Source organism: Solanum verrucosum, unplaced genomic scaffold (genome assembly GCF_900185275.1).
Source record: "Solanum verrucosum unplaced genomic scaffold, falcon-dt-bn FXZP01000163.1, whole genome shotgun sequence".
Classification (NCBI taxonomy): Eukaryota; Viridiplantae; Streptophyta; class Magnoliopsida; order Solanales; family Solanaceae; genus Solanum; species Solanum verrucosum.
The window spans coordinates 2,242,381-2,255,099 of record NW_026020379.1 but is presented as its reverse complement, the minus strand read 5'-3'; the positions used below and the strand labels follow the sequence as shown (position 1 = coordinate 2,255,099).

General features: G+C 38.2%; 2 protein-coding genes across 5 annotated transcripts in view; one reads left to right on the top strand and one right to left on the bottom strand.

The window, feature by feature from the left end:
- LOC125839081 (actin-depolymerizing factor 10-like) overlaps positions 1-12,719 on the top strand; it is an 858,671-nt gene that overhangs the window by 264,787 nt on the left and 581,165 nt on the right. The window contains exon 1 of one of the 3 annotated variants that reach the window (XM_049518064.1): positions 12,523-12,526. The exons of the other annotated variants lie outside the window; for them this stretch is intronic. The gene's annotated coding sequence lies outside the window, so the exon portion shown is untranslated. Of the gene's footprint in view, positions 1-12,522; positions 12,527-12,719 lie in introns of those variants that run through there. 3 annotated transcript variants of the gene reach the window in all.
- The window catches only part of LOC125839078 (peroxisomal membrane protein 11C-like), a 485,045-nt gene that overhangs the window by 330,209 nt on the left and 142,117 nt on the right, over positions 1-12,719 (bottom strand). The window lies entirely within an intron of this gene.

The following is a 12,719-nucleotide window of genomic DNA, read 5'->3' as shown; positions in this document are numbered from 1 at the left end:
GTTAGAGGCCATCGATGGCTTCGTCAGATTTTAAGTGAGGTTATTTTGGTCTTTTCTCCTATGTGTTGGACACCTAAACTATGTCGTTTAACCCTTAAACTACATAGTTTTGATCAGTTTAAGCCATGTAACTTAGTCAGAACTTACCCTAAACGATTCATTCACCAAAATTCATCAAACTTAGAGCAAAATAGGAGAAAAGAGGCGACCCAACCCTTCCATGAACGCAACAGGTTTTCTTCAATTCCAGCCCCAAAATTGAAGGATTTCTCCGTGAAATTAATCACCAGGTATGTGGGATTTCACTAGTGGGTTCCCTTCATCCACTAGGTTCCTAGAATTCAGTTAGATTCTTGATTCTCTATATCTTGTTTAGACCTAGGGTTTCTAAAACCTTGGACAATTGTTGTGATTTAGCTGTTGTAGTATTCGTAATCGAATTATCATGTTTTCTTGAAAAGTTTGCTTAGTTCCATGCACGAAACTCAGAACCCTAGTTGTGTAGATTCTCTTAGTTCATGAATTACACTCGGTAGGTCAGTTAAACAGATAAACATGCTCCAGTTTTTGAATGTTACATTGTCAGTTCCTAAATGTTGCATTCTCAGATTTGTATGTCAGAACATTGAGCTATCTAGTATTTCAGTTATGTTGTGTCATACAGATTTCCAGTTGGGAGTAGGCTTAGCACCGAGTTGGACTAGGGTTCAGCGTACCCTTATAGTCCCAAAACTACGTGCCCCCGTAGGATTATAAGTCCCATCTATTGGGCATCAGATTTAGTGATCACGCCAGTCATGCCTTTATACCCCTGGCAAGGTATATTGGATCCTCTCAATGGGGCGTATACATCGGACTACGCATTTAGGTCACGTGGTTTTATGTCGATTAAATGTAGCTCCCACAGTCAAACTCTTAGTGCATTTGACCAGGTTTTCAGACACATTACAATATTCAGTCTCAGCATGTTATGTTAGAAATCAGTACTTGATCATTGCATCCAGTTCAGTTCATTTCAGTCTATTTCAATATTATTGTTATAATTCAGATTATGTCATTGCTCAGTTATATTTTGTTCATCTTATATGTTTGTTCAGTTCATTTTAGGCTATTTCAGTATTATTGTTATAATTCAGATTATGTCATTGCTCAGTTATGTTTTGTTCAGCTTATATGTTTGTTCAACTATATTCCATATCATGCATGCTCAGTACATTCCAAGTACTTATGCATACTCTGCGCTACATCCTTTCGTGATGTAGGTTCAGGTGCTCAACATCCAGATCACGCATAGATCGGTCCCCAATCCGTATTCAACAACATTAGTTGTGAGTCCCCATACTTCGAGGACAACTGACATGTTTTCTATTTCAGTCTTTCACTTAAGTTTCATTTTTGCTAGGATTAGCTGGGGACATGTCCCATTAACTCTAGTCAGTAGAGGCTTATACAAACATAATTTTAGATTCAGCTTTAGCATTTCAGATCATGCTTCCTCATAGATCTTACGGAAGGAATGCTAACGCATGCAACGCTAACACAATTCCTCCAGTCCCAGACCATGAGGTTTCAAATGCAGAGTTTCAAAATGTTATCCATCTTTTGGCTCAGTGTGTAGCCAATCAAAACAATCAGCATGCACCAGTTTCGGTAAATGCTAATAGTGGGTCAACCGCAGCCAGGGTCTGAGATTTTGTTCAGATGAATCTGCCTGAGTTTCTAGGGTCACAAGTTGGTGAGGACCTACAGAACATCATTGATGAGGTTAAGAAAACCTTTGGAGTGATGCAATTGACTGGTAATGATAGGGTAGAGTTGGTATTCTACTAGCTTAATGATGAGGCCCACATTTGGTTTACTTAGTGGAAAGAAAACAGGGGTGCGGATGCAGCTCCTTTGACTTGGGGGTGTTTTGCTGGAGCTTTTCTAGACAGGTTCTTCCCGAGAAATTTGAGGGAGGCTAAAGCTCAGGAGTTTATGAATTTGAGACAAGGTAACATGTTAGTCCAAGAGTACGGATTGACCCAACTCTCCAGGTATGCTCCCCACATGGTTGCCGATTCAAGTGCACAAATGAATAAGTTTCTGTTTGGGGTATCCGACTTGATGAAGACAGAGTGCATAAATACTATGTTGTTAGAAGATATGAATATCTCTAGGCTTATGATTCACACTCAGCAGATTGAGGGAGACAAGATTAGGGAACAGGCTAAGGACATTAAGAAGGCTAGAACAGGAAACTATGAATACTCTCAGCAGAAATTGGGTTGTGGAAATCGCTCATAGTTTCAGCAGAGATCTTCATCCCCAACACCTTCATCAGCTAGTGCTCCATCCCCAGGTTTCGATAGGATCAGAAATGTAGGGCATCAGGCTCTAAGTCTCAGGGGAGTGCTTCAGGTAGCAGGACTTTCCCAACTTATCCAAAGTGTGGTAAGAACCATCCGGGTGAGTGTCTTGCAGGAAAGGAAGGGTACTTTGGGTGTGGTAAGTCTGGACACAGGTTGAAGAATTGCCCTTCTGCCAGGCAGGGGCAAAAAAGGTAATAATAATAAGGCTCATTCTACAGCTCCAGCATCACCAACAAGTCACCCAACTCATCAGGGTGCTTCATCTAGTACAATTGGCGGTTAGCGCCAGAACAAGTTGTATGCTCTCCAGTATTGCCAGGACCAGGACGATTCTCCTGATGTGGTCGTTGGTACGTTATGTGTCTTTCATTTAGATGTTTATGCATTGTTAGATTCAGGTGCTACTCTTTCTTTTGTAACTCCTTATATAGTAGTAAACTTTGGTATCAATCTAGAAACTCTTTCAGAACCCTTCTCAGTCTCTACTCCAGTTAGTGACCCAGTTATAGCTAGATGAGTATACAAAAATTGTCCTGACACAACAGATCTTGTAGAGTTAGAAATGGTGGATTTCGATATCATTCTAGGCATGGATTGATTACATTCCTATTATGCCTCAGTCGATTATAGAATTAGGATCGTTCGGTTTCAGTTTGCAAACGAGCCAATATTAGAATGGAAGGGTAGTAGCTCAGTGTCTATGAGTCGATTTATCTCTTAACTTAAGGCCATGAAGATGATCTCTAAAGCGTAAATATATCATCTTGTTTGGGTTAAGGATTCAAGCTCCGAAACCCCAACTCTTGAGTCAGTCCCTGTAGTAAGTGATTTTCAAGAAGTGTTTCCAAAAGATCTTCCCGGAGTTCCCGTCGATAGGGAAATCGAATTTGGAATTGATCTCCTTATAGATACCCAGCCTATATCGATTCCTCCTTATAGAATGGCTCTAGCTGAGCTTAAGGAATTGAAAGAACAGATGAAATACCTTTTAGATAAGGGTTTCATCAGACCTAGTATCTCTTCATGGGGTGCTCCAGTGTTGTTCGTGAAAAAGAAAGATGGTTCACTCAGAATGTGCCTTGACTATTGGCAGTTGAACAAAGTCACCATCAAGAATAAGTATCCCATCCCTAGGATTGATGACTTATTCGACCAACTTCAAGGTGCTAGTTATTTTTTTAAGATAGACTTCAGATCCGGTTATCATCAGCTTAGAGTCAGAGATAGTGTCATCTCGAAAACAACCTTCAGAACTTGGTATAGTTATTATGAATTCGTAGTTATGTATTTTGGACTAAAAAAATGCTCCTGCAGCTTTTACGGACTTAATGAACATGGTGTTCAAGCAGTACTTAGACTTGTTCGTTATCGTCTTCATTGGTGATATCCTCATTTACTCTAGGAATGATAAGGAGAACGCGACTCATTTGAGAGTTGTTCTACAAACTCTTAAGTTGTTCTGCAAACTCTCAAGTTGTTATGCAAACTCTCAATGATCGTCAGTTATTCGCTAAGTTTAGCAAATGTGATTTTTGGTTATAATTAGTTGCTTTCCTTGGTCATGTGGTGTCTAGCAAATGAATCCGAGTGGATTCTTAGAAAATAGAGGCAGTGAGGCAATGGCCCAGACCCACCTCTCCAACAAATATCAGAAGTTTCTTGGGTTTGTCTAGTTATTATAGGAGATTTGTTGAAGGATTTTCATACATAAATTCCCCATTGACCAAGTTGACTCAGAAAAAGGTTAAGTTTTAGTGGTCAGATGAGTGTGAGAAGAGTTTCTCAGAACTGAAAACTAGGTTGACTACAACTCCCATTTTGACTCTACCAGATGGTTCAGACGGTTATGCGATTTATTGTGATGCATCCAGGGTCGGCCTAGATTGTGTGTTGATGCAGCGAGGTAAGGTTATAGCTTATGCTTCTAGGCAACTTAAGGTGCATGACAAGAACTATCCAATTCATGACGATCTTGCAACAATGGTTTTTTCCCTAAAGATTTGGAGACATTACTTGTATGGTGTTCACGTAGATGTGTTCATAGACCATAAGAGCCTCCAGTATGTATTCACCTAGAAAGAGTTGAATCTTTGCCAGAGGAGATGGCCTGAATTCCTCAAAGACTATGACATGGATATGCTTTACCATCCTGGTAAGGCCAATGTAGTAGCTGATGCTATTAGCAGACTGTCTATGGGTAGTGTAGCGCATGTTGAGGAAGATAAGAAAGAATTAGCAAAAGTGGTTCACCAGCTTACTCACTTAGGAGTTAGCCTTACAGACATGTCAGATGGTGGTGTGATCATTGAGAATAGATCTGAATCTTCATTGGTAGTGGAGGTTAAGGAAAAACAAGACAGTGATCCCATATTGCTTCAGTTGAAACGTGCAGTTCATTTGTAGAACGTAGAGGTTTTCTCCCGGGGAAATGGTGTGCTTCGTTACTAAGGTCTCTTATGTGTTCCTAAGGTGGGTGAGTTGAGGCAGCAGATCCTTACAGAAGCCCATAACTCTAGGTATTCCATTCATTCAGGTGCCACTAAGATGTATCATTATCTATGAGAAGTCTTTTGGTGGAACGACAAAAAGAGGGACATAGCAAATTTTGTGGCTAAGTGTCCTAATTTTCAACATGTTAAGGTAGAACATCAGAAACCAGGAGGTATGACTCAAGAGATTACCATTCCTACATGGAAGTGGGAAGTGATAAACATGAACATCATTACAGGTTTACCCCGGACTCGCAGGCATCATGACTCTATTTGGGTGATAGTAGACAGGGTTACTAAGTCCGCTCACTTCTTGGCCGTCAAGACTACAGATTCAGTGGAGGATTACGCTAAACTCTAAATTAATCAGATAGTCAGGTTGTGTGGGGTTCCTATGTCTATGATCTCAGATAGAGGTCCTCGGTTTACCTCTCATTTTTAGAAATCATTTCAGAAAGGTCTCGGTACTCAGGTAAATCTCAATACAACATTTCATCCACAGATGGATGGTCAGGAAAAACGCACCATTTAGACTTTAGAGGACATGTTGAGAGCTTGCGTGATCGATTTCAAGGGCAGTTGGGATGATCACCTACCTCTCATAGAATTTGCCTATAATAATAGTTACCATTCCATTATTCATATGGCCTCTTATGAGGAATTATACGGGCGTAGATGCAGATCTCCGATTGGTTGGTTTGAAGTAGGTGAAGCAATATTGATTGGGCCAGATTCGGTTCATGAAGCTATGGAAAAAGTTCAGCTCATCAGAGATAAACTTAAGAGAGTCTAGAGTCGTCAGAAATCCTATGCAGATGTAAGGAGAATAGAGTTTGAGATTGGTGGTTGGGTTTTCCTGAAAGTGTCACCTATGAAGGGGGTGATGAGATTCGGCAAGAAAGGAAAGCTCAGTCCTAGATATGTAGGTCCTTACAAAATCTTGAAAAAGGTTGGAAATGTGGCTTATGAGTTAGAGTTGCTAATAGAACTAGCAGTGGTTCATCCAGTCTTTCACATTTCCTTGTTGAAGAAGTGTGTGGGTGATCCGACATCAATAGTACCACTAGAGAGTGTGGCTGTGAAAGATAGTCTCACTTATGAAGAGGTGGCAGTTGATATTCTTGACCGTCAAGTTCATAGGTTGAGAAATAAAGAAGTCGCTTTAGTTAAGGTTTTGTGGAGGAGTCAGTCCATAGAGGGAGCTACTTGGGAAGCAGAAGCAACCATGAAGGCCAAATATCCTCATCTCTTTCCTTCCGATTCCATTCCAGTTTGAGGTAATAGTTTCTCTCCAGTTTCTCAGTTTACTCTTGCGTAAATTCAGTCTCAGTATCATGTTCCTTCAGTTGTTCTTGCATTTTTTTTTGCATATTTTCATGTTCTTGGAACTCAGTTCAGTCAGATTTCAGTTTCTAGTACTTAGTGGTAGGGATTACAACTTCTTCCCTCCATACCCAACTAGTTTAGTCTTTATTCGAGGACGAATGTTCCCAAGGGGGAGATATTGTAACACCTTAGATTCGAGAAAGACCAAAAGCAAATTTTTAGAGTTTCATGTGCCAGTGACAGAGGCCAAACCATGACCCATGGATGGGACCACGGACAATAGGTAGGGTCTGTACGTTGGCCACCCAGAACTCCCTAGAAAACCCTGACCTACGGCTGGACCCACGGACTGTAGATGGGACCATGGTCTGTGGTCTAGGGTCCATAGGTATTGGTCCTCAATATCCGGTCTCTGACACTAACAACGACCGGCCAGGACAGACCGTCGGTCAGGGGCCGTCGATTGCTTCGTCAGATTTTAAGTGGGGTCATTTTGGTTTTTTTTTCCAATGCGTTGGACACCTAAACTACATCGTTTAACCCCTAAACTATGTAGTTTTGGTCAATTTAAGCCTTGTAACTTAGTCAGAACTTACCCTAAACGATTCATTCACCAAAATTCATCAAACTTAGAGCAAAATAGGAGAAAAGAGGCGACCCAACCCTTCCATGAACGCAACAGGTTTTCTTCAATTCCTTCCTCAAAATCGAAAGATTTCTCTGTTCAATTTGTCACCAAGTATGTGGGATTTCACTAGTGGGTTCCTTTCATCCACCAGGTCCCTAGAATTCAGTGAGATTCTTGATTCTCAATATCTTGTTTAGACCTAGGGTTTCTAAAACCTTGGAAAATTGTTGTGATTTAGCTGTTGTAGTATTCGTAATCGAATTATCATGTTTTCTTGGAAAGTTTGTTTAGTTCCTTGCACGAAACTCAGAACCCTAGTTGTGTAGATTCTCTTAGTTCATGAATTACACTTGCTAGGTCAGTTAAATAGATAAACATGTTCAATTTTTCGAATGTTACATTATTAGTTCCTAAATGTTGCATTCTCATATTTGCATGTCAGAACATTAAGCTATCTAGTATTTCAGTTATGTTGTGTCATACACATTTCCAGTTGGGAGTAGGCTTAGCACCGAGTTGGACTAGGGTTCAGCGTACCCTCATAGTCCCAGAACTATGTGCCCCCATAGGATTATAAATCCCCTCTGTTGGGCATCAGATATAGTGATCATGTCAGCCATGCCTTTATACCCTTGGCAAGGTATGTTGGGTCCTCTCGATGGGGCGTATACATCGGACTCTGCGTTTAGCTCACGTGATTTTATGTCGGTTGATAGTAGCTCCCACAGTCAGACTCTTAGTGCATTTGACCAGGTTTTCAAACACATTACAATATTCAGTCTCAATATGTTATGTTAGAAATCAGTACTTAGTCATTGCATCCAGTTCAGTTCATTACAATATATTTCAATATTATTGTTATAATTCAGATTATGTCATTGCTTAGTTATATTTTGTTCAGTTATATTCCATATCATGCATGCTCAGTGCATTCAAAGTACTGACACATACTCTACGCTACATCCTTTCATGATGTAGGTTCAAGTACTTAACATCCATATCACGCATAGATCGGTCCCCGATCGTATTCAGTAACATCAGTGGTGAGTTCTCATACTTCGAGGACAATAGATATATTTTCTATTTCAGTCTCTTACTTCAGTTTCAATTTTTCTAGGGTTAGCTGGGACATGTCCCAACAACTCTGGTCAGTATAGGCTTGTTCAGACATAGTTTTAGATTCTGCTTTAGCATTTGACTGATTGTTCAGTATCACTATACTCTTATTCAATATTTATATATTTAGACCATTTTTGGGTATTCCCCACTATTAGTTATAAATTCCACATTAGTTCGTGTTTTCATAGATATGTTCAGTTTGCTTATGATATGCCTGCTCAGGGTTATCTTTGGGTCATTCATGATCCTAGGTCCCGTGTTTATGTCAAGGGGGTAGCCTCGGGGCGTGACATATATTTTTTGGGAAAATAATTGACTTGTCAAATAAATATGATTGATACCTATAAGTTCTAAAAACTATTAAAATTACCCATAGGTTTGTATTATGAATCTTATAATGAACATGTTCCGTTAAAATTTTTGACAGTGCACACAACTAATATGAATTTGAAAAAAAGAGGAAGAAAACAAAAGAAAAATACCATTGATTTGTATGCAAAAAGAAATTAGTATTACTACTTGTTATTGGAAGTGACTTCGGAGAGCAAGTTGGAATAAAATATATCAAATATGTATATAATTATATAAATTTTATAGAATGAACTATGAGTAAAATTCAGTCCAAATCTATAAATGATGGGTGTTTTTATAAAATATAAAAAAATTGTGATAATTTTTAAATTTCTCGAAGTTCCCAAACTTTTTTCTTATGGTATTTGGGAATATATATTGTTCGCCAAAAATATTTGCCAAATAATGACAAGTTATATTCTTAAATAATATTTTACCAAGGTTCTCCTTGAAATCTTTAGACATAACTAGGTTTTTTTTCCAAATATTTCTGAAAATATATATTGCCAACAAACCTGCCTTCTCCTTGACTAGGTTTTAAGAAAGGATGATACAAGGCTGCAATTTATCATTTATCCTTTTGGAGTTCGACGTACAACTTTAAAGGTGAAATCTTATACAAGTTTTACAAGGATTTTCTATGTTATGTACCACTCTATAACCTAGATTCATTTTAATACCATATTCATTGGAATTGCTTGATATAAAGGATTTTATGGGATTTACATATATTAGTACTATTGTTATTCATTAAGAGCTTTGATTTTATTTAATTAGTTGTCGATCCTGGTTTAATTAAATCTTAGTATTGGGTGTTTATGAAGAATGGGGAAAAACTAATGGATTTGTTGAGAATGGTTTATTTTTTGTGTCATGATTAAATAAGTGAACTATTGAAATATTATGAACTGGTAATAGTAGTGTACTACAACAAAAATGATATTTAGTGGTAATTAATTAATGGCAATAACTTAACCGCTAAATATACTTTTTAGAGACAATTAACGCTCCTTGTAATTTAGGTGATAAAGGTTTTAACACTCTATGTTAATGTACGCATTTATTATAGCTAAAAGTTGTTTTTATTATAGTGGTGGCACAAGCTTATGATACTTGGATATTATTTTAGTCATTAAATTGATTTATGAAAGATTGAAGCTATGTTCAAAAATGATTAATTGGGTTTGATGAATGTGAATTGACATTGTTAAGTTATATTATGACTAGATTGATGCTCATGAGGGTGTAGTGATGTGCAGGACGTACTAATTGGGGTGTTTTATTTAAAATTACAGATTTGAAGGGTAGTTGTGTTTCGTTACCTCTTGATGGAAAGACTGGTGTACAATGCTAGTACTGTATAATGCTTCACAGTCGGTTTGAAGTGACAATGGTTAAGTGCTTCTCACTCTAAGGAGATGGTTGTATTACCTCTTCACAAAATTCTCCTTGTATCCCTCCCCAGTTTTAAGATTATATCGAATTGTTGAAAAATGAGAAACCACGTGTATCAAATTCATTTAAGATTGCCAGTAAGCTATACTGATAATGATCCTTGGTATAATGACAAAATCTATATATATCAAAGTGAAAGTCGTTTATTAGTTCTGATGGTGAACGTAGACACGATTTACAGAAGCTACTAGAAGAGAAGAAAGAAGAATTCCATTTATGAGCTCAAAAGGCTAACTTGTACAATGACATGAACATGTATTTATAGTTGTTTATGTAACTAACTATTGGAAGAATTAGTTATAACAACTTTTAAGAGAAAATACTATACTACCCTTAATCATCCTAACCACCTTTTAACTACTTAACAACCAACTACTCTGATGAAGTCTCATTACTCCCCTTCAAGCTAGGAGGAGCAAAAATATTCAACACTCCTAGCTTGGATAACAAATACTCATGTTGATTTCTGGACAGCCCCTTTGTCAAAATATCTACTGGTTGTTCTTGTGTTGGTATATAATTCACTTTGATTGAACTTTGTTGTATACAGTCTATTTCTATATGTTTTGTTCTCTCATGATAGACTGGATTTGCAGCTATTTGTATTGCTGCTTTACTGTCACTGTATACTTGTATTGGCAACTGCACTTCAACTCCTACTTCCTTTAACATCCCAAGTAACCATACTAATTCTGATACAGTCGATGCAAGACTTCTGTACTCAGCTTCAGCTGAACTTTTGGAGACTGTGGTTTGCTTCTTTGCTTTCCATGACACTAAAAAGTTGCCTATCTTGATCATGTAGTCTGTAACAGACCTCCTGGTAAGTGGACAAGAGGCCCAGTCTGCATCACAACATGCAGTAACCAATTCATTTGAAAAACTAGTCAATAGCAGACCCTGTCCAGGCTATTTCTTGAGATATCTCACCACTCTTAAAGCTGCATCCATATGTGACTTCTTTGGCTGCTGTAGGAACTGACTTAGAGTCTGAGTGCTAAATGATATATCTGGTCTTCTCATGTTAAGATACAACAATTTCCCAATTAGCTTTTGATATGATATTGGATCCACTAGCTGATCTTAAGAATTCTTCTTGTCCCTTATTTGCTCATCATATTGTTTTGATGTTAGCTTGATATTAACTTCAATGGGAGTTTCTGCAGGCTTTGTTGCTGACATTCCTACTTCAGTTATAAGCTCTAAGATATACTTTCTTTGATGCATAAGTATGCCTTGTTCTGTCCTAGTGAACTCAATGCCCAGAAAATACTTTAGTTCACCTAGATCCTTCATTTTGAAACACTTCTGTAAGGCTTGCTTTGTCTCTTCAATCAATTTCAGACTGCTTCCAGTAACCAACATATCATCTACATACACAAGTACAATGACTATACCAGCCTCTGAATCTTGAATAAACAAAGAATAGTCATACTGACTCTGTCTGAATTTGAGAGCGATAAGAGCTTCAGTCAACTTGTGATTCCATTGTCTTGGTGCTTGTTTGAGACCATATAGAGACTTAGTCAGTCTACAAACCTTCTCCCCTTGACTAACAAAACCTTGAGGGAGCTGCATATAAATTTCATCCTCTAAATTGCCTTGAAGAAAAGCATTAAAGACATCCATCTAATGAATATGCCATTTTCGAGATGCTGCAAGAGAGACTATAGATCTCACTGTGACCATCTTAACCACAGGTGAGAAAGTCTCCTTGTAATCTATTCCTTCTTGTTGACTGTAGCCTTTAGCCACCAACCTTGCCTTGAACCTCTCAATTTCACCAGTAGCCTTATACTTAATCTTATATACCCATCTGCAACCTATAGGTTTCTTTCCTTGGGGAAGATCAGTAACCACCCATGTATTGTTGCTTTCTAATGCCTAAATTTCCAACTACATAGAATCTATCCACCTTTGATCTGACACAGCTTTAGAATATGTACTAGGTTCCTTCAGTGAGGAAGAAGCAACAATATAACACTGATAAGAGGAGGAGAGATGGTTATAGCTCACATAATTTCCCATAGGATACTTCACTGTCTTTTGTGTAACAAAATCTGTCAGCCAAGCAGGAGACTACTTAGTTCTAGTGGACCTTCTGATCTCAGGTGATACAACAACCAGTTGACCCTCTTGACTAGAATCCATAAGAGTGTCAGTACCAGAAGAAGAACTACCTGAGCTTGGTTCTGCTAAAAGATCACAAACTGCAGTCAAGTTATCATCTGAATTCTCAGGCATATGCTGGACATGTTCTGGATCTCCAAACTGTTCAAGCTCCCGATTTGCAAGGTCAGGTTCAGGACCTTCATGCTCAGGATTATAAGATACATAAGCTGGCTGAGACAACTCTTGAAAATTGACAGCTGAACTGTCTTGGAATATATCTGTGAATAACTGGTGTCTTCTAGAATGTTTATCATATGCAAAGGGAAACATGTCCTCCCTAAACATAACATCTCTGCTTACAAAAAAAACTTTAGTGGTAAGATCCAGAAGTATGTACCCTTTTTGTGTTGCTGAATACCCCATATGAATAGCAGACTTGGCTCTAGGCATTAGTTTATCATGTTCAGTAAGACTTTTGGCAAAGCATAAACAACCAATAGTCTTAAAATGAGACAGTAATGGTTTGCTACCATATAATCTCTCATAGGGAGATTGAAAATCAAGTACACTGCTAGGAAGTCTATTGATAATGTAGGCTGCTGCTAATACACAATGCCCCCAGTACTTGATAGGAATTTTTGCTTGAAATCTGAGTGCTCTTGTAACTTCAAGGAGATGCATGTGTTTTCTTTCAGCCACCCCATTCTGCTGGGGTGTATATGGACAAGATCTCTGATGTATAATACCTAACTTTTGAAACATGCTTGCACAAGTAGAGTTTACAAACTCAGTGCCATTATCAGACCTTATTGTCTTAACAGTCTTGGCAAATTGATTATGAACATATTGCACAAACATTTGTAAGGAAACACAAACATCATATATATG